We start from the raw sequence: 22,890 nt of genomic DNA on the forward strand, positions 1-22,890 counted from the left end.
AATTTTTGTTGGCTTTTTGGCACAAGTTCTGGCCTCTGCTAGAACAGTGGCTTTTATATCTCAGTCTGTCTTGATCTCTAAGACATTGGGGTTGGATAGCTACCTGTAGGTAGCCAATGGCCTAACCTTGTTCATACTCTCCTCTTACAGAGAAACAGTAAAATGTATCTGGAATAACCTACTTCATGCAGAAAGTTCATTCTTGAGTCATGTTTGTTGATGGTTAACACTGCTCTTCTCATCTCCTGCTTCTTGTTATGGCTTTAAGAATTTAATCCAAAATGCTACTCCCAGAGAGAAAAAGTGACCAAAAAGAATTTAATTTAGCCTAGACAGACCAGTCTGAAAATATACTATGACTGTGAAAGCACCACTTAAAACTCAACCCACCTGACTCAAGAAAGCTGAACAATATGTGGATCAAGTTCAGACGTGCTAACTTCTGAGGCAGTAGCAAGTTACTTTCCACTGCTTCATGATAGGCAGCACTGTTCCAGCACAGCAAATAAGAGTAATCAGAAATAAGCTCACAAGAAGCTCATCTTTTAATTTTTTTCATTACTAGGGATCAGAGGAAAGGCAGAAGGAAGCATTCTGACGATATCAGAGAAAAGACTATTGCAGGAATAAAATAAATAGCAATCAACTAAAAACGTGAGTCTGCTTGATCAGGAATCAGTAAAAAAAAGTAAGAGAAGATAGTGGTACCAGGTCTCAAGCAAAGAGAAGGAGCTATTTTGCTGATTGTCCCTTGCTGGTTAGACATAGGAGTGCCCCTAACAAGCAGGGAGTATTGCATTTGAGGGTGTCTCTGAGCAGACAGAAGTACATCTTGGGGGAGAGATAGAAATATCCTGCAGGGAACTAATCTAGAAAAAGCCAGTTTCAGGACCAAGCAGAAGCAGTAAGTTGATGTTTATGATATTTAAGTCATCTGTAAAGGAAATATGATGGTGTGTTGTGTAAAGAGCAGAGTCAGGCCAGTGCCTGCATCTGTGTGTTTTAGGTAATACAGTATGACAGACCACATCAGATCAATGGTGCTGATTAATGGACAGCCCTGGAAAGGTAGCTAACAAGAGATGAAAGGGTCAAGACACAAATTTCAGGAGGGAGAAGGAGGATCAGTGCCTCAGAATATAGAGTTATGGTCCACGAGCCCATTAATCATTAGCATTATTATGTAAAGTACCACATTTTCTCCTGACTTTATGCCCACTGCAACTGCACTGAAGTCAGTATAAAACTGACCTAAAGTGTACATCTTAAATCACAATCTGTAGTACATCACTACTCTCATAAAATGGACCTTCCTTAATAAAAACACTGACACAATTAATGTTCCTCACACCCTCTAAATTACAGATAAAACTTGGACAGAGCAAGGTGGAAAAAAAGTGAGCATATATAAAATGCCCAAGTCACTATCATTAGTGGGAATATTTAAGTAATAAAGTCTGCATTTCTGGAATGCATTCATGCAGAAAATTTATCCTCCAAAATCTTAATTAAGCACACAGTACCCCATGGAACAGAAATATAATGCTTTCTTTTTCTGGATAGAAGAGACCAGGTAGACAGGGGAGAAGTTACTTTACCCAATGTCATACATCACATTCCTCTGTTGTCCTGCTTGTCTCTCTTTTTGCCCAGTCTTCTTATGGTTGAAGATTGTTTTCCTCTAATTTTTTCCAAAGCTAAATTAAATCTTTTACAAAAAATTGGGATATTTCATTCTCTGTTGCCATCCCAATGTCTTAAGAAGTACCATCAGCTTTGTTGATTTTATGTACTTAAAAAGTAACTGCTAGCAACTGCTGAGGATCTCAGTGCTTAATGCTCATCACACTGGAGGAAAGAGAGAGATCTTCCCAGGCCATAGCAAAAAACATGGAGAAAAATGAAGATATTTTAAGTATTGCCTTTCACAGAGATTTTTGAGCCCAGATTTTGTAGAAGACTTCCAACAGCCCATCTCTAACAACTTGTCTGCCTGACCCTTGATGTGAAGCCAGATTGAGTGCTAGGCAGTGCTACAAGAGAGAGCCACTTGGATTGGGATTCCAGAGATTGGAAGAGCAATAATGACACAAAAAGAGAGGTGACAAAATATGCAGGATTAGTACATGCAGTTCTTAGGCTTCTCTTGTGTGAAATTAGGAGTGAAGTGAGCAGGAGTTCTGCTGAAGTAAAGACTAAAGACCCGATCCTGTGATTTTTCTGCTTCTAGTACAAGTTAAAAATGCACGTTATCTGAAGTATGAGGTAGTCTTTAAGGCACGTGGGATTTATGCCTTTAAAAGGTGAGCAATAGCCAAATAAAAGACAGACTGATGCATGCAAAGTGGATATAAGAAGCAGGGCCAGCATTTAACAGAACAGGTGGGGTGTATACGGAAGTGGGAAGGAGATCTTGAAAGTAAGCCATGCTGAGTGTTAGCAAGGACTTAAATCTACAGAAACCTTAGGCATTGCTGCACCTTTGAAATTCAGTCCTTGGTTCTGGTCAAAAGTGTCACTATTTTATGTAATTCTTTTGAACTAACTTGATGCATGTGGTTCCTCTCCCAAGCCCTGGTGAAACTCAGAGTTTCAGGCTAAGTTGTAGATTTTTGTGTGTGTGTTTGAATTTACTTAATTTGCAATTCAAAGCAGACTCTAAGAGGGGAGAACCTAAAAGAACTGGAATCAAAGAAAATGTTTGCTTGAGCCCCTGTAAAATGTAGCTGCCAGGTTTTATGTAGCCTGTTGAAATCAGAATTTAGTCTATATCCCAGTCACTAAGAAACATCATCATTACAAAATGTGTGAATTGAACATAAAACTGAATGTATATTTTGTGAAGTACATTATTACAGTGTCATCTAAAATCCTTCATTGTGTCTGTTGGTGCTCATTGGAGTGTTCCTGCTGCAGGAACAGTAGGGTTTTTTTGTGTTGCATTTTCAGACATAAATTCCAGCTTGCACAGTGACATTAGCTACCTGTGAAATAACAATTACATCTCTTACCATTTTTCATTCACCTTCTTGATTCCTTTGATAAAACAAATATTTGCTTTTCTGGTGTGCTCAGAGATCATTTTTTCATGGAAGTGGCGCCAGTGGCTTTACTGTGGACAGAACTGAATAGGCTGATGTCTCTAGAGTTCTTTGCATAAGTGAAATGTGCAGGATTTAATTCTGCCTCTGGATGTCAACTTCAGACATACTCCCAACATACCCACAGTGAGCCACCAAAGCATAATAAGAAGCTAGCAAAGGAGGAGTTCTCTTAGTCTAGAGAGAGATTCAAGTCCCCCAAAAATGTAAATACTCCCAAAACCTAGATCTGGATGGTGAAATCACCATCTAATAAATATTGGAGCTGAGGTTTTTCTGTGGATCCCTTTCCATCTCAGTCCATTGGTTCCAAATATCTCTTCAGCTCAGAAGATTTCAGAGATAAAAATGCTACTGAGCTGAACCTTCCCTGCAAGGCTGGCAATAAGTTACTTCCCTGGTGTCACTGCAGTAGCCCAGGTGACTGATGAGAGAAAAGTAGAATTTCTGCTTTGATATGAGCCATGCTTTTTGTGATGTAAAGACAGCAAAAGACACGAAGGAGGATTTTTTTCCATCCTTTTCCTGCCTTTCAGTCCTGAAGAAGTGTTTGTTGCTGCTCGGAACAGGACTGGCCTTGTTGTTCTGATGAGATGCACTTCAGTGCCAAGCTTGTGCTAGCTCTCCATCAGTGCTCCGTGCTCATGCCATTGGAGTGAGCGATTTCTCAGAGGGAATCCTGCTGATAGCACTTCTCTGGCTAATCCTCCCTCTCCTCCTTGCTTCACTGGATTGGGTTGCATGGGCAGACTGGGGTAACTGGGGACTGACTCTATGGTCGTTTGCAGCCAGGGCCGGAGGGGTTGAAGCGGGAATTCAGCACTACCAGGCTGCAGCCAGCTGTACTCATAGCACAGAAATCCAGTTAGAGTTGTAGCAAGTTTTCTTGCTCTCAGTAAATAATTATTATTTCCCCCTGACCTTTCCTTTTGATTCTTCCTGGTACAGACACAGCCTCTCTCTGTTCCCTGCCCCAATGAACGTCTGCACTAGGTCCAAGGCTTGGAGTAATTTACCTGAAGAGTGATACCATTTGGAAACCACTGTAAGTATATTTTATCTCTTATAAAAGGCTTCTTGTTCTGCAAAAAAAAAAAAAAAAAAGACATCTTACAAAAACAAAAACAAACTGCAGCACCTGTGAGCCTTACTGATGAGGATAAACTAAGTTTTGCTTTTGAAATTTGCAAGGAAATATGTGGGCAAAAAGTATGTCAGTAAAAACTGTTAAATATTTAAGTCATAGCCTCACAGCATAGTTCAGCAATGGCTGGTTTGATCTGCTTGTGTCTTCTAGTTTGGCAGGTTCTCCCTGCTTATTGCTCTAGTTCGTGCTGTCTAAGTTGGTTCATCCGTGTTTGTCTTTGCAGTGTTTATCTTCTTTTTTATTCTTTTTACTTTTTAATGAGACACCTTTCCTCTCATTGGTGTTTCAGGCAATACAGATGGAATCTACTGCAACTTCTTAAAGGTTTACACTGTTATCTTCTGGGCCTTGAGACATTTGTGACTTAAGGCCATTATGATTTGGTAGATTTGGCTGAATTACATAGGTGAAGTTGCCTGAGAGAATTCTGACTTTGCATTGTAGCTTTATTATGCTCTGAAATGACCACTTGTCTAATATTTGTACTTTTCCCCTGGTAAATATAATAGTTTTTAATTCTTTTGATCAATTCTCAGTAATTGTCAGTATTGTCACAGCGTTAGTGTAGCTGAGATGCTCTGATGTCACAAGTCAGGCAAGCTCTGTAGTCAGGACCCAACTCTCATGAGACTTGTGGTTTGGATGGAATAAATGGACGAATTTTAGGCCGTATAAACCTTACTTCAGGCCTGAAAAGGACACAGCAAATTTCAATCTTACTTTAACTTAATCTCTGAGTTTAATTTAATTATGTTAATCAGTCTCCTGTAAGGGATTTTGGAGTTTATTTTACTTTTCTGTGTTGATTAAATTTTCCAGGCTTTTATTGCACTAGAACATTGGGTCTCTCTTGTCAATTCTCCGTGCCTCCCATTCTTGCTTTGCAGTGTTCCGCTGGGATTTCTCTTTCATATTACATTTTATGGTGATGTTTTCAGGAGTTTGTGTTTTCCATTGTATGACACAAACTTGCAATCAGAGATTTTAAACAAACTGCCAGTCATGTAGCCGCAATGGCATGAAGATCAATGTGGCTGCAAAATCATCAGAGAAGCTGTGTGAATATTCAGGCAGCCAGCCTGTGCAGGACTTTTAACTACTGAAGCAAGACTTCTAGCAGGAAAACTCTGATGGCTCAGGTGGTTTAAAGTGAGCTTGTCTTGGGAAGCTTCACCCTCAGCGCTGGCATTCAGTGTGCCCTGAATTTTGAGGTGAGGTCTCCGGGCAGATTTCAGTGGGTTCCTGTTGTTCTTTCAGGCCTGTTTCTTTTATATTCAGTGATTGTACTCATCTCTCTCTCTTTACTTTGTCAGTTTCTAAATATGTATTGTCAATGTCATGTCTGGAAGAGACACAACACTGGCAGTGATAAGCACTGATATCAGGAGCTGTGTTAGTCGCACACAGGCAGAGGAAGAATGTGCAGCAGAACACTCAGGAAAAATATTGCTTAAAATCAGACGTGAACTATTTTCACACTCTTATTTTTAGGATCTGAAAAGCTGGAGTTTTGGGGTTTTTTCCAATTATATACAGCCTCTGAATTACTGAGGTTACAAACACACTGTGCACCAGTGAGTTAAGTGCAGTGCTTGGACACTACAGGCATCTCTGACTTGAGGGCACTTTCTATAAGGTGATGCCATAGCTATGAAGAGGTGAAATAATGCCTGGAACATGGGTGTGCAGACTCAGCCAGCAGCAGCACTTACAACAACACCAGCAACCCTGTGGCGTGTTCCCTATGTTCTGTTTAATATGCGATGAACAAAGGTCTGGTTGGTGACCCAGCCCTCCCTGTATTCAGAGGCTGAAAACTGCCTCATTATTGTTCATTATGTAGTATTATTCTCATGCAGTCACATTATCATAGCTTCCCCTGAGAGCCAGGATGCTACTGTGGGCTCTGCACAGCTACATTGGTTCCTATACCTGAGCTAATTTGTTCAGGGCTAACCTGATGTCTCTGCAGGACAGAGAGCTATTCCCCCTGTAAGGGAAGGTTCAAGCATTAGTTAGAGCTGCTGTGTGAGAAGTACAACATACACTGTCTATTTTTGACAGGGACCTGGTTTGCTGGCCCCTCTGTGAGACGTGTTAACTCATCCAGAGGAAATTCATTCCAAACTCAAGGTTTGGAATGGTTGCAAGAGAGGTGCATGCAAAGAAATCAACTGTGGAGAGCAAGTGGAGGATTGAGGGAGAGAAAGTTGTATGCAAGAGTGGCAGCAAGAAAGGGGAAGTGTGGCAGGGGTTTTAAAGGCATTCCAAAGCTCAGAGGTAGTAATTAGTTTCTAGATAGCTTTGAGGTTAGGACACCCAAAATATTACCCATTCTGCCTTCAAATGAAACAGAAATGAGCCAATTCTAGCTTACAGCCAGTGCCCAGATCATTGCAGCCACTGCATCGTTGTGAGTTGCCCACCATTTGAGATCTTGTTGTGTGATAGTGCAGTGTTAAAGTACATGGAAAGGAGAGAGTGCCTCAGTGCAATGAGGCTGCTGACAGAAAACAGAAATAAAATGATGGCAGTGATTGTACATTTTGCTTTACATAAGAGCTGGCAAGTACTGATACACACAGTTCGGTTCAGGGATGACAGTGGAAGCCTACTGTTAGGTACTGGAGAGCACACAATGAAGAAAGAAGAGAATATATTTTAAGTGGTGTAAATTAGCATAATGAAAAAATAACACAATAAATATAAGGGAATGCTGAAAGTGAATACCAACAAAAGGGAAGCACGTGGACATAGGACAGAAAATTTAAAGTGATATTGTAGGTAGGATGTTTAGAAATAAACTGGATAAATCTCTTGTAAATCAGTAGCAAATATAAACTCTGCAGGGACCCTCTAGACTTTGAAAGTCAGTATCTTCTCTGTTCCCAGCTTCTGGGATTCTGTGCATCAAGTCCATGTACAAAAGTGCCATCTCTTTGCTGTATTGCCCTTCTGCCATTCCTCACAAGGAGCAAGGATGATGATGGCCCTCTGATAATAAGAATCAGTTCAGTATTCGTAGTATTAGTAGTATTATCAGCAAAGGACTTGTAATGCACCACAGGTATGTGTGGAGGAGATAACCAGAGATCAGAACGGAGCCCCTAGCTCCAAGAGCACATTCCCAAGTCCTTTGCATCCCAAACAGGGCACTTATTGCCCCTACTAACAAGTAAATAGCAAACAGCTCTTTTCCAAGATCAGTATGTAGAAAAGGTTGTCCTAAGAACCAAACCAGCAAGGTAGACTTACCCTTACCACTGAAATAATCACATAGGATTGCCAATCAATGAATTCCAGAGAGGGGACATAAACAGGTGTAATTTGGGAAGGTTCCACAACCAATATTTATTACTTGTTTCCTTCTCGCTGCTACCCTTGTTCTTTCAGGGTTTTTGACGTAGTTATAACAATTCACAGTTTTCCAAATTTAGTGTGCCATTTTTACCTTCTGGAACATGGAGATATATTAGAGAGCTTGCTGATGAAAGTGTTCATGGAAGTAGTGTGCAATCAGAAAAAGAATTAGGTTGGAAGGGTCCTCTGGAGGTCTCTAGTCAAATTCCCTGCTCGGAGCGGAGCTGACTTCCAAGCTGGATTAGGTTATTCAGGGCCTTGTTCAATTAAGTTTGGAAAATCTCCAAGGATGGAGATGCCACAGCCTGATTGAGTACTTAACAACTCTCCCTGTGAAGACTTATAGCAATAAGATAGCAACAGAAGTAGACTGTGTAAGAGAATGTAAGAATATTTAATTAGAATATATAGGTGAAGATCATGGCAATAGGAGCTTTCTGTATGGGTGATAAGGTAGAACAAAAAAATAGCAATATACTTCCAAAAACAGCAGGATTGCTGTGGCTTTGCCTTTGCTGGCAAGAGTAGTTGGACACTACAGGGTGGAGAACTTTGTTTGGGTTTCTTCATAGGTAGTTTTGATCACAGCGTCCCCAGGATTTTTCTTTTCTGAAGAGCTTTCTTTAGATCCTTAGCTGACTTTGCTGATTCCTTAGCTTCCCTCCTGTGGAAGTCTGCTTTCCTTTCAGGTGGTAGTGACATGCATCCCATGTCTGAACAGTGAGAGAAATGAACTGCTGTGGAGAGGTGTCATCTCCAGTGCCAGTCAGCACCACTGCTATATTCTAGCGAGCAAAAGTCACCGAGCTGCAGGACTACAGTGTGGAAAAGTGATGACACAAGAGCATCTTGATAACACAGTGTCAGCCTTAGGAGTGAAGCAGGAAATATATAGGTTTGAATAGGAAGAAGCAGGAGATGCTTTGCACAGCCTCCTTGGTGTCACTGTCTGTTGCTACAGTATTTTTTAACCTGTCCCTCTAATGAGTTTTGAAGGCCTGGGAGGCACAGGCAAGATCAGCCACAGGATGAAACATCAGTCAGTGCTTGGTTTAACAACAGAACTATGGCTGTCCTAGTTGACTGACAAGTCTTGTTTACTCAGACTAAGCCTCCATTCTGCAAATAACAGCAGTCTCCTGCCCAGGGTAGGCAGCTTTGTGTGTGGATAGACTTGGAGTCAGAGGCTGTATTCCACGCATGTATTCCAATAACTTGGGCTAACTCTGAGCTGAAAACAGACCTTAAACACAGCAGTTCAGCCCCCAGGTACAAGGAACTTCATTGCCCTGGGCATCCAGAGTCCAAGCCTACGTACAGCCTTTGTTCCCTGTGTATTATCATTGCTATTGGGTAGCAATGCTGTAAAAATCCACTGGTTTATGCAGATCTCCTGCAGTCCCCAGTGCACGCTGGCTGCACATGGGAATGTCCTGGAATCTGGAAATGAGGTGTGTGGAGGTGTGCCAGAGATCATGCCAAAGATCCATGCGGGCTGTTACAAACAAAACATATGCAGTCCGAGTACTTTAAAATACATGTGCCCACTTACAAGGGATAGTTTACAGCAGCAATACCATGGCATGGAGACTGACAGTCCCGCTAATCCAGAACGCCCCGGGGCTGCCAGAAGCTGCGGGGTTATCAGTGTGGCCGCTGGCTGGCCGTGGCTGCCCTGCAGAGCTCAGCTCCCGGCCGCACCCGAAGTCCCGGCCGGCTGCCACCGGCGCTGTTGCTGCCTCCGGCCGGTCCAGGGCATCCCTTCCGCGCCACCACCTCCTGGAGGGGGGGCTTTACGGAGGAGGGCTGGGGGAAGGATTTGTTTTCTTTCTTTCGGGCCCGTTTCAGCTGTATCTTCATTCTAATCGCAGTTTTTCTTCCCCGCGCTGCTCCTCGGGCCGGGCCGTGTGGGTGCTGTCTCCCGGCGGCGGCCGCAGGCAATGGCGGCGGCCGGGCCCTGCCCCCTTATGTAAGGCCTTGATGGAAGCACTGCTCGGCCCCGCGGGACGGCGCTGTCCGCGCTGTTGGACCGCGTTCGGAACCGAGAGGGCGGCGCAGCCCTCAAACCCCGTCCCGGCTGGGACGCGGGAGGGCGAAGGCGCTTCGGGAGAAGGGGCTCCCGGCCCGGCCCTCCGTGAGGGGAGTCCCGGCCTGTCGAGAGCGCTCTGCCGGCAGGCGGGGGCAGGGGTGCTGCCGGGGTGCCCCGGCACCGCTCCGGTGTCGGCCGGAGATGATGGGTTCCACCGGGATGGCTCCGGCCCGCCCGGCTCCCCTGCTCTCCTGCCAGAGTGACCCGTGTGAGATACCGCGCTGTGATTCATGTCAAAAATGTAACTGTAGAGATCATCAAATGAAAGCCTGGGATGATTATAAAAATTTAAAGTTTTAAAAGATCGGCCAGGTAAAGCATGGAAGTAAACCTTTAGCTTGTTAGCTTAAAGAATGAAATTATAATTGTTTGTAAGAAATTGATGTAAGCTTTAAGATGTGTCATAGTAAAGGAAGTAAAACTGGTAGAAGAAGGGGGGGGCTATAAAAGACATTCTGAGGGCATATTAGCTTTAAACCTTATAATAACTAAAAACAGGACTGTTAAATAGTAATAAAATACTAACAAACAGTTTAGCAGTTTTCAGGATTTATAACAAATAATGTATAATGTGAAAAATGCAAAATGATTAATTCATGTTCTTATAGCTAATGAAATATTATTGAAAAGTATAAAACTGTATATATGTGTGTGTTGTATGAAAATGTAAGTTTCAGGACACCCTGTAACATTTTGTTAAACCAAAATTATGAAAAGGCAGGCACCACCCCAGAAACTCACATTCACAAATAGACAAAAGGTTTACGGGGAACCGGCAGCCTCCTGGAGCACCGGGAGGAGACCCATCGAGATAAGGTGGCAGAAACATCAATGGTTCCCGACTACACCCTCACCGATCATCATCCATATCTCGACCATTCATCAGCCATAAGGATCTATAGAAACTGGACATTAACATATGAACTGAGAGAAAGAACTCTTTCCAGCCTAGTTGGAGACACCCTTAGATTTGAATAGCTAGCCGGGGAAAAAAGGGAAATATGGGGAAATATTGGCCAGGGCAGAATAAAGTGTATAAAAACTAAGCCCCGAACCGGGCAAATTTGTGAACCGAAGGGGAGGCAGCAGACGGCCAAGTTCTGTGTCTCTCGGTTCACCCTTGGCATTTTCCCACGGAAAAGACTGTCAAGTATCTCTGCTGTTGGTGAGTTTACCGAAATTCTGTAATTCGATCTTTGTTAATAAACCAAATTATTATTTTAATTGGAATATCGTATTAGCATTTATAACATATAAGTATTTTAAATATGAAGTTTAAAGTTTTAAGTTTGGGAAACTTGTAACAGCTATAGACAGAAAAAAAGAGAAGTAGAGCAGAAGGAGAGAGGTGTGATCACCACAGGAATATATATATATTCTAAGAGATGTGGGCTTTAAAGATTACACAAGCGAAAAGGAAACACCTTGTAACACACTTGCCAAATACATTTACTTACTTAAGCAAAATGTATAACCAAAAATAATATTAGTAGACTGTGAAGAGAGAATGGGAGATGAGAAGACCACCCTGGACCACCTCCGCCATGGATCTTCAGAAAATCACAACTGCTGACTTGTGCCAGATCATGAAGAAAATAATTGAAACTTTGCAAAATTATTTACATACATTAAGTGTATAGGATGGTGTTAGAAGACGGACATTCTAGAGGATCATTTCTGCGTGTGGGTGGAGCGGCGACTCCCCACGCGCCCAGCGCTGTTTGCTCACTCCTATCGAACCAATTAATAAATTGTCCGTGTTGGTTGATACATTGGCAAGTCCAGGTTTTCATTTCTAACACCAGGGTTCTCCCCTGGCATGCGGCGGCAGCAGCCGATGTTCCAGCAGCCGGTGTTTGCGGGCGGCCCCAGCCGCACCCTGGGCCGGGGCAGCGCTGTCCCCTGCGGAGGCTGCACCCCGAGCTGGCGGCGCAGCTCCCAGGCTCGGGAGCACGGGGGAGCAGAGGGGGCACAGTGAGACGGGCGCTCGCTGCCCTGTTCGGAGTGCTCGCTGTGCGATTCAAAACCTGCCGCTTCGCCCGGGCCTCGCCTTCTCCAGCCGGGAAGCCGAGGTGGTGACTGACTGCCTGCTTGATGTACCACTGAGGCTTCATTCCTTGGTCCTGGGTGGAGGGAGGTGTTGAGAGCTCGTGTGCTCAGTGCTCAGAGATAGTTGTTTCAGGTTCCAAGTCTTAACACTTTTCTTAGATGACCTCTGCATCTCAAAATTGCCTCGGTGGTTTTCCCTACAAAGCAAGCTTCAGCACTGATTCATCTTGAACTGGAAACTTGCATATTTGTTTGCTTTTCAGGCAATTCTATTATATTTTTGTAAAACTCTCTCTATTCAGAATGCTGCAGCCTTGGTTAATATTTGTCAAACGGCGCTCTGACTGTCTAAACTACTGGGACGAGTTTCATTTTATATGTCATCGGTAGGAGCAGAATAAGGAGCTTCGTGCTTGGCCTATTTGCTGTAACACAGTCTCAGGGCCATTGCATCAGAGTCAAAACAAGGAGCAGCTTGTTTCCAAACAAGAAGTATGGAGGAAAGTCTTCTCTGCCTCCTTCCCTGTAAGGGAAAAGAGAGGCGAGAGGGGGGTGGTGGCGGGGGAAGAAAGTTATCTTTAACAGATTCTAAAAATGCCTTTTCCCAAATATGCAGTCAGTCCCTTCAAAGGTCTCTTTGTTTATTTTCAGGAAGAAACCCAAGACAGCTGAAAACCAGAAGGCGTCTGAGGAGAATGAGATTACTCAGACGAGTGCATGCAGCGCCAAGCCGGGCCTTCCCTGCCTGAACCTTGAAGCTGTTCCTCCTGTGAGCCCGGCCCTCATCCACTCTCCACATTCACCAACAAATCTGCACGCACACACAGGGTCATCTGATTGTGAGTACACCAACATGCTGCTGGGGTTCTTGGAAACACCTCCCTTACTGTGCACCAGGTTTTCCAGTTGGATGCTCTTCCCATAATGTCATAAGCAGGACTTCCTCAGGGCTTACCTTTTCCCTTCTTTGGGAATAACATCTAAAGCAGAACATTTTTATGTTAAGGTTGTGAGAATGTGATGAGCCAGAGAAAGCTGAGAGCATGTTGTTAGGTCACGTTGCTGCTTATTACAAACTAAAAAGGGAAGACCCCCTCAAGCATGTCTCTGTACAACTAGAACTGTTGCTCCTCTCCAGGTACTCACATGCTTCTCATTACCCAACCACATTTCCTGACTGAGGGGGTTTCAGCCTGGCTCTGCAGCCCAGTTTTGTAAAGTTTCTAAGAAGAAAGGAGAGTGTTTTGTGGAGAGGATCAGTCTGTGAGAGTCTGGAAAATCTTTGTAGACCTGTATGTCTGTACCAGCTTCAAGGCCCTTGTTTTGAGGGCATTCACTTTCACATTACTCAGCATGGGTTAATTGCCCTTTAGAAAACGTTCTTCTCTGTTTTGCCAAAAAATACAAAAATAAGGGAGGGAATTATTAAAACTGGATTTTGGAAAGTCATCTTACCTCTCCTTCACATCTTCAAAACATTGTCATTTCACAGAGGTCCTTGCCCAGAAGTCTCTTGGGGCAAGAATGTGCAGGGTAATGTGAATCTCATCACTCACTCGTTTTAGAATATATAGTTTTTACCTCCTCTGTAGTGGTTTAGGATATTGTAAAATTTACAAGACATGGGGAAAAAGGAGAAGGATGATGACACTAGGTTTCAACAGCTCGGAAGCCAACCAGACTTTGCAAAAGCCTATAAAAAAAATCAGGGCATGACAATAAAAAATCAGATTAAAAAGTATGTGTATCCTTTTCTTTTTTTAATTTAAAAATCCTGCCTCAGGGCCAAGCTTGGAAGCAGTCTGGTTATAGGGATCATCACTATCAAAATCACTTTAGCTGCAGTTCATTCCTGTTGGCTTCTGACTTTATTCATTATGAGCTTCTGCTAGAGATCTTGATTTTAATAGAGCTGGTAAACATTGGGGAGACTTTCCTAAATCTCACCTGGTGATTTGGGGAGAAGAAAGAGGTATGAAACAATTGAACAGCAGGCAGCATGCAATTTAGTGTATACAAGAATTCTCTTCAAATTGGAGTTGTCAGGCTCTTTGTTAAAACTGGGGTGCAGTTTTGTCTTGTAATGTTTTCTGAAAAGAAAAAGCTTGTGAAAAGATGCAAAAAATGAGCAGAACAACAAGAAAAAAATAATCCTTATTTTCAAACAAAGAATCCCTTTATCCCATTCACAAAGATGAAAGACTTCATTAGTAAATGGGATTTGAAACCTCACACTGATTTTTTTGACAGCACAAATGGAAACCCATGAAAGCAACCTTAGGACAGAGGCCAGCAGGGATTGTAGGGAGCTGGGAGAATGAACTCCTGCTTTTGCTTTCTGAGGTGGCCAAGTTCAGGGTGAGGAATATTGGCAGAGGGCAGCAGGGGAAGGTGGAGCCTGCAGCTGTTCATGCTCTACCTGTTCTGTGCACAGTGTCTTTTAGACCTCTGAGTTTTTAATGTTCCCAAGTCACCTCCCCAAGTCACAAGATTATGTCAAAGGTCTTTTCCAACCTAAATAATTGTATTATTCTATGAATAGGAATAAGCTGCCAGCCCAGGTTAGATGCTCCTTTCACACTGAAAGTGTGGGGGATTTTTTTTCAGCAATTTCAGCATTAACATTGTCCTATCCTGTCAATTGTTGGAATTTAGTTCCCCAAATGTAACTGGAGTCCTGCAAAAATTCAGGAAATGGTAAGACCTCTTGTGGTATTGATCTGTGCCAGCTGATTCCATGTACTTTGAAACCAACAGAAAATCTCACAATTATTTATGATGGGTTATGACCTTTATCAGGCTGTATTTCTTAGGGATGATATGCATATAATTAGTGTTTGGCATGCCCCTGCAAAACAGCAAGAACCCACATAAACTAAAATGAGACATGATGAGTATTTACTACATATTTACAGTAGCTTGCTACCGTGTTTTATGATATTCTTTTTTAATATTGCCTCAATCCTTACTGCTGGAATATGTTCATGGACACAAAAGATTGATTTTTGTGGCTCCCAACATTAAAAATGGGTTTCCCTGCAGTTACAAATGCTTTCTCCATAACTCTGATGTGCCCTGTCATTTGTATTGATTCTTCCCCCTCACTCGAGAATCTCTTTCTTCGTCCTTCTCTTCCCCTACTCTCAGGGCTACATTGCCACATCTTTCTTCCTCTCAGCTTTTGGACCCATGGTGATGCTTTTCTTCTTTGGGCCAGCAAGACTTTCTGTCCTTCCCTCTACCTTTAGACAGCACAACATTGCATCTCTTCCCTTGCCCAGACTATCCTGTACCCCCACAGCTGGGCAGATACTTCATTTTCAAAGGATACTCTTCATTCTGCTGGGGAGTTTTCCAGTAGATGGCAAATAATACAAAAATACTTTAAAACTAGAGTTAGACAGGAAGTTTGGGAGGAATTTTCTCTGAAAATACCAAAACACCCAGAAAGAGTCAGCATGGTAGGATATATCAATTCTTAGAAAAATGCACAGATGTACAGATGGTTTCATAATGCCTCATTCATATATCTGGGGGAGAAAAAAGGCTTGGATTTTGTGGACAACCTATTCAAATCAGTTTGAAATCTTCACTGACCATTTTGCATGCACAGTCACTAGTGCTTGGCAGAAAACAACACCACATATTTATTATTATGAGAAATGTTCAGAAGCCAATCTACTTTAAAATATCAGGGTGCTTTTTGGAATGATTCAGATCAAATTTTTTTCCAAGCATAGGAAACAAAAACTCTGTGATAGCCATCTGCTCCTCAGCTGTAAAAGGCAGAGGTGAAGAAAGCCTAAAGCAATAGTCTGAATGCCAGTCTTACTGATATGAATACTTAGCAAAAAAAAAAAAGAAAAAAAAAAATCCTGGGTAAAATCATATGTGATGCACAACATAATTTAGGGTTTCATTCTGTAGCATAGTGTGTTCTACATGCTGCTTCTGGTGACCCTGATTCCAAATGAAATTGCATTATTCCTCGGAGTTGTAGGACTGGGGCTTAGATTTCTGAGTTAGAACACTGTACTTCCAGCACAGATGAATCCTTGAAGCTAAATCCAGAACACAGGATGCACTGTGTCCAGCCCCATCTCTTTTAGTCTTGGGAAATGCTGACTCAGGTAATACAAGTGGAGAAACAAGTTAGAGGAAGAGGTGCTTCCTGAGGTAACTCTTTTCATGGAGGGCTTGGCAGATAAAAAACAGCACTTTGAATTAATTTGGAATTAAGTGATAGAGTGAGCTGATAGAACTCCAGCTGAGTTATACCTCTAGCTACTCAGCTGTCACAAACAGATCTATCTGCTTACCCAGAGGAAAGGTGCAAGGACAGGATTCTGGAAAAGTTATAAAAAAGCAAAGGAAAGCAATGAGATTTGTGCTATTCACATTTTTTCACATATTCCCTTGCTTATGCATAGAGAGTGCATAAAGTGTGTAATAAGGTTGTAGTTCAAAGGCTGAACAGCCTCAGGTAAAATTTCTAAAGATTTCTGTGAGAGGAAGTTCATCAGGACCTGGCAGTGTTTAAACTGGTTTGGTCTGCATAGGCCACTTATTTCAGGAGCCTTTCAGAAAGCATCTATAACTGTATATGTTTTGCAAGTGCCAAGAGATAAGATCACTTTGGCAGAAACTTTCACGAGTTCTCAAAGATACAATCAGACAAAAACTTCATTCAGGCTCTGATGTATGCATCTTAACAGATGTGTCCAAACTCAAAGGAATCCCACGGGAACAGTGCAACTGAATCTCTTTGTCTCTATTGAGAGTTAAAAGAGTTATTCTTAGACATTGGATGGTCCATCTGTGAAGGAATTTGTTCCAGACAAGACAAAAGCAACATCTTTGCAAAGAGTTTCCATGGGACTGAGAGGCAGGTTGGACAATCGCTGGAAAAACTTCTGAAGCAGTATTTATGATTTTAGAGAACACAGAATTCTTGCAGAGACCTGAGATTCTGGTAAGGAATGAGTTGAGAAGAAAAGTAAGGCATGAATATTTTTTTAAATTCTGTTAAACAGTTATTGGCAGGTTGTCGAAATAAGGGAGGACTTTCTAAAGTTGAGTTTTAGCAAGGGACAGGGAGGTTTTTTCCATTAAATAGAATGTACTTTATAAACACTGTCAGTGACAGACCATATCTGAACTCTTTGCCCCTACATGCTCAAGTACCATGGCTTGATCCAGTTCCAGCATTTTTCAGCTTTCAAAGTACAAGAACATTGAAGCAGAATATTTGCTTTTTTTCTTTTAAGTGCTGATTTTTGTAGCTTCTTAGCCTTCCAGCATGACAGGGAAAGACAGAGTGGGAACCTCAAGATTCCTGAATTCCACAGAGCACTGAGAGGGAATATGGAAACTATGGGATTTCATTTTCTTGAGCAGCTAGAGGGACCCACCATTCCCTCCCCATGAATCTGCCAGTTTGATTTGCCTGGGGCTAGTATAGAGGCTGGGTAGATCTGAAGGTGGTTTGGCCTCATCTTTACCTTTTAGGTTTCCTGGGTTTCTCTTGGAGGTTTTGTGGCAGGAAAAGAATGGTTACATGCCCTGATGGTCTTCCCCCTCTCCCTGGAAATTTGTGGCTGTGATTCCCTAGGAACTGCTCTGAAGCTTTCAAGTAGTCTTCATTCTTAGCGAAGACAAGAGGCACCCTGATTCTACCAGCTTTCTTGTTCAGAGAGTCAGGCAGTATATCAATAGTCATTTCAGCTGTATTTTTGCTAATCTATGTTTGGCATGTCTTAGCTAATGCTGAATATTTTTAGGTTGTTTTTGGTGACCTAAGAAATGATGTATGTTTAAATATCTATTTTAGATGATATAATAATAATAATGATACTGGCCTTTTCTGTAGAAAGCTAAACTGAAAGCAAGGATATCTATAGTTCTAAAATCCTGATATCACAACACTTAATTATACTTTCATCTTGTAGAACGTTTGAAATTTTGTTTAGTAACTGCTTCTCTTTTTAGTAGTTTTAAGTGATTTCTCTGTCCTGTGCACTTGTATTTTTGTTTGTAAAATTATCGAAGAAATATCAGTCAGGGTTATCTTGTGTTTTCATAGAAGCAGATATGTGTTGCTTGAATTGTGTAGAGACAAAAGTAGGTACAAGTACAGGTATGCAAAACCATAAGCTGAGCTCACCCTGCCTCTTGAAAAAGCCATCACAATACTCTGAAGAACTGGCAGTGAAAAATGTACTAGTGCTAGGAACTGGTCTCTATATTCTAATTGGTGCATTAAGTGAGTTTTGTCAGGTTGGTCTCTCGGGCTTTTTGTCTCTTGAGAAATGACTAATAGCATATGGTACTTCAGTCACAAAGTGAGTATGTTTGCAGAAGCAACTGTGGAGCCCAACTTTCACTGATGCATAAACCAGTTATATTTGTAACACATAGATGCCTTTTAAAATTTGTCTAATTAGCCTGAATATTGATTCTGTTGTTTGATGCCCCTGTAATACTGTCTTGGCGTTAGGTTATGGTGTTCAGTGCTTTCCTTATCGCTCTCCATTTTAAGAAGTGTCAGTGATAACATGCAGAGTCCCAGCTTTGGTTTAAAATTGTCGTGCATGCTCCTAACTCCCATGATTTCAGGGGACATCTTGAAGATATTTCTACAGTGTATCTGTCCTTTCTAAACACCAGGGAAAAGGATAAGACTCACTAGTCTTTACAGTTCCATAGCCTCCATTCTTGAGGTGACTGAGTTGGTAATGCTGCAGTGTTTCTCTTTGTAAGTCATGCTGCAGCCAGTCAGACACACTCCAACTGTCCATTAAGATGTCTGCAGTCTGTTTCTGAGTTTACTTGGTCATGTCTTCAGAGTCAGCCCCCTCCAAGATTTTAATTATTGTTCTTTATGTTTACAGTCTTCAGTAAATCCTTCTTTTGTATATATTTCAGTTGCTTCACTCATTAAATGAGAGACTGATGAATATGTGCAAATATCTGTCACTGTTCAGTGTATCAAGATGTTCTAGTACTTTTTTCAGTATTTGGGATTTTGTTTGGGGTTTTTTGTGTGGGGGGCTTGTGTTTGCTTCAGTTTGGGATTTTTTAATAAGTCTCCGTAGCAGTGCTTTCCTCTTCTCCCCTTGAGCTGGCTTACCTTCTTCCATCATATTCCATCTTGAAAATGAACTAATAATGTCAATTCCACGTAGAGTTTCTGTAACTTCTTTGATTACCTTTACTGCTATCATAGATAGTAGTCTTGTTAACACACTGACACTACTACTTGCCTACCTAATCTATCAATCCACATAGTCTGCAGCACTTCATAGATACCAGTCATTGTTCTGTTAACTTTCTCTGTCTGATATGTTTAAATAATGTTTTATTACAGTGTTTGTCTTTATGCTTTTACTGAGTTTTCTTTAAATTTCCTCTTTGCCCTACCTAATCTTTGTTTTACATCTAGTCTGCTACAGTTTATGCTCAGTTCTATTAATGTCACTTAGGCATGATTTCCATGTTTGGAAGAATAAATTTTCAGCTTTAATGAACTCTTATACCTTGTTATTTAACCATTGTAGCATTTTCTACTTCCTCATTTTTCTTTTGTTGCCCTTGGATATGCATATGGACTCTATTAAAGTATTATTAAGGCCACCTCCCTACTGTTCTTACAGATTTTACTTCCTTATCTTTTCCTTTCAGACCCTTTCTGACTAACTTCCTCTTCTTTTTTTCCTTTCAATAGTTGTTCTCAAAGTTGCACATACCAAAACTGTCATTTTGCGATCTGCTTGAAGGATATCAAACATAATCATGCCAATCATTGTTATTTCATGTCTTAACCATACATGCTACTGCTGTCATCTCCTCTGTCTTAACTGGGTGAGAAAATTAAACCAGATGTGCCATTTCCCTAATACGGTCTTCAGAGGAGTACTTCAGTGTTTGACAGGTGACTCCTGCGTGGAAGGAAACTAAAGCAGCTGCATCTCCATCTCCTTTTGTCGTACTGTGGGTTGTTAAAATGCTGTGCAGCTCAGTGCTTGCATCTCTCCTGGTTAGTCCCTTGTGTGCTGTGGGGCGACGCCTTCCTTGCATTGAGAACCATTGACTGGTGTAGGAGTGGCGTGGTTTGTTGCAGCTACACAGCTTCAGAGTTACAGGTGTAGAAACATACTTGGTCTCCTCCTGCTCCTTTTCACCACTGTGATCCATTTAGCATTGGAGCTTTTTGCTCTTCTCTAAGCTTCCACAGTCACTTTCTTTTGTTTACCTGTGGTAGAGTAGCCATGTAATCTTTGTGCTGTGATCCCCCTCAGTAACTTTAGAACAAGGTATGGCCAAACGAGTATTCAAATTAGAGGAAACTAAAACAGTTCTTGCATTGTTCTCCATTGAACAACCGAACAAAGGGAGCTCTTTCACTTGAACCTTCTCTCCAACTAAAGCCTTAACATGCTAGTGGGAGAGAACCTGAAACCTAAAACCAAGGGATTGTTTAATACCACCTACTAATGTTTATAAAGTGTGCTAGAGGTGTTGCGGGGTAAAATCGTGTTCACAAGCAATGTGGTGTTTGATCTGCTCCATGGGTGAGAGTCATTTGTAAGCCATCAGAATGTCACAGAGGTTCATTTGCATCAGGCTGTTTCCCTGGCATCCCGGTGCGTGGAGACCATAGCGGCTGTTCTGGCTGGCGCTGTGCATTTGAATTCCCGAGGACACCAAGTGCTGTTGGTTCTAGAGGGGATGCCATTGTGCCATCTCTTCATTTATATTTGTTGCGGCTGTTTTCATTGTCCACGGAGTCATTCACAAGGCTAAAATAACATGAGAGAGAGTCTCATGTATCTACCATTCAGAAAATAGAGTACAATGAGAATTCAAGAATCTGTCAGCACAAATACCTCCTTGAGGAATTAACCGCACCTATGAAGAAGAGAGAAACAAATCCTAGAACCCCTACTCATTGCAGCTTTGTTGTGTTAAACTCTGAAAGGATCTGTGCCCGGCTGGGGTGTGCAGTATATACTCTGTATCCATCTGTGACATGTGGTGAAACGCTTCTTTCTGAAAACCCACGAGAGGGAAGTAGTATAAATTAAGAGTAATCTCACAGCAGCTATTTTTGCGTTCTTAACCAGTGAAAATGTAAGTGTAGCAATATTGTGCATCTATTAAAAATCTTGAAAGGCTCTTTATAACTAGATGATAGGAGTGATAACATGTAATTTATTGATGTTACACGGATAGAGGAAGAAACTCACAAAGTAGCAATTTTTGTGTGAAAAGGGGTATGATACAGGAAATAAAAACAGAGAAAGGGACTTCTCGTAGTTTCATGCCTGTGTGGGCAACAATGTCAATTTTAACAAGGATACCTTGTGCTTTGATCCTGTGCTACGTTTCAAAACAGGACATATTCCCTGTATTCAAAAGTCAAACTCCCAGATGCTGCTCTAGTGTTTTTGGAGGAATAGAGGGTAGAATGTGCCTGAAGGCAGACTTGAGAAATAACTCCCATGCCCAGTATCACCTGTTGGTGTCTGAATGCTTGTGTATACAGGTAATTCCGGGGCCTTTTCCCCAGGGAGTGGGGGAAGCACTGGAACTGACAATGTATGTTTAATGCTGGAGTTCCATCTGATGGTGTCAAACCACCCAGGAAAGCTGTGCTCTTGCTTATTCCCTTGATTTATTAGTTTCAAATGTTCTGCCATGCATTTCAATTCCTATCAAAGCTAAGTAGGTGATTTTGAAAATAAGTCTGTTCCCAGAGACTGAAGAGATCTCACTGAGGACAGAAACATTCCTGTGGCCTTCAGTATTGTAGGCATGAGCATGTTCTATTTCCCACTGATATTTAAATCTGAACTATAAGCAGGCCTGAACAGTCATCCCATAAATTCAAAATAAAGAAGCCACAGTCCAAAACAGTATATGTGTCTCACGATATTTCTAAGTTGAAATATTCACCAAAGTACCGATTTGTATTAGTTAACAATTACCCTTTCACTAGCAGATAAAAAAGACAAATGGGAAAAACAACCAAATAAGATCTAGCATTTTCATGTGATATCTTTCCTCTACTCAGGGCTGAGGCACAGGCACTGGATGAGATAAAAGAATCTTTTCTCAGCCCTGAGGACTGGCATTTACAATTTTTCATCCATCCCTTGTTTCTCCCATCAACCGTAGTTCTGTGACCAGAACCAAATCTTCTACACTGAAAGGCTTTTCTCTGGAATCATGGAGGGAATCAGCAGTGCTCTTCCACAGGCTCTCCCACAAAACTCTGACAGCGCCCTTTTCCTAACACACATTCCCTGTAGAGGATTCTAGCTTGAATGGGAACCTTCTAAACGAGTAATTACCTTAAGAGGTTTTAATCTATATTTTCCTTTTAACCAAAGCCTACAAGCTTTCAGGCTTGCTCTATTTAACCACACTCAGGTTGATACGCTTTTTTTCCTTGTCTTTCTGCCTGGGGGAACACCTAACAATGCAGGGTGAACATGAAGGAGTTCGCGGAATAGCAGTTGTCTCTTTTGTAGACATGTTTTAATATATTTGCAGCTATTAGCCTTCTAATTCATTCCTTCTCCAGACACAGCTCCCACCTTCAACCCCAGGCCCTTCTTCTCCCTAAACAAGATTTCTGAGACAGGATATAAGTTTATACAGGCTCCCACAGTAAGACAATCAAAAGTAATCATTATCCACTTTCCTTATGGGGATTCAGTCTGAAATACACTACTAGGATTTAAACAAAAGCCTTTAAAGCAGGTAGAGGTATTCTTAACAACTAGAGTAATATTTTAATCTGGACCATAGAAAAGCAAAACAAACCACCTTGTTTGTTTTCCAAAGATTTTTTTTTTTCCAAGAGGCTTCCTCCTAACCTTTTTTGGAGTAGGAAGTGCTCACACCAGCATTGCTGGCCCATCTCCCCCTTTCCCTGCTCAGTGACTCGTTTGCTGTGGGTCCACCACATGCACTCCAAGTAAGAGCACCTGACACTGGGAAGGAAAACGAGCAATAGATGCATCTAGATTTTTAAAGAGCCAAACTGCCTTAAACTTAAAGCCAGTTAAAACAGTTGGACTATGCTGAGGCTTGGCAGGATCATGCATGAGCTCTCTGGGAGCAAGAGAGTGCAGCTGAAA

At 41.8% G+C, this 22,890-nt stretch overlaps 1 protein-coding gene across 21 annotated transcripts in view; it reads left to right on the forward strand.

Annotated features, from left to right (window-relative positions):
- The window catches only part of LOC134548834 (zinc finger and BTB domain-containing protein 20), a 472,135-nt gene that overhangs the window by 433,516 nt on the left and 15,729 nt on the right, over positions 1 to 22,890 (forward strand). For 17 of the 21 annotated variants that reach the window (XM_063393948.1, XM_063393944.1, XM_063393953.1 and 14 more), the window contains 2 exons: positions 4,050 to 4,146; positions 12,398 to 12,585. The gene's annotated coding sequence lies outside the window, so the exon portion shown is untranslated. Of the gene's footprint in view, positions 1 to 4,049; positions 4,148 to 4,537; positions 5,523 to 12,397; positions 12,586 to 22,890 lie in introns of those variants that run through there. The other 4 variants (XR_010079934.1, XR_010079932.1, XR_010079933.1 and 1 more) reach the window with 2 other exon arrangements.

Source organism: Prinia subflava, chromosome 3 (genome assembly GCF_021018805.1).
Source record: "Prinia subflava isolate CZ2003 ecotype Zambia chromosome 3, Cam_Psub_1.2, whole genome shotgun sequence".
Lineage (NCBI taxonomy): Eukaryota > Metazoa > Chordata > Aves > Passeriformes > Cisticolidae > Prinia > Prinia subflava.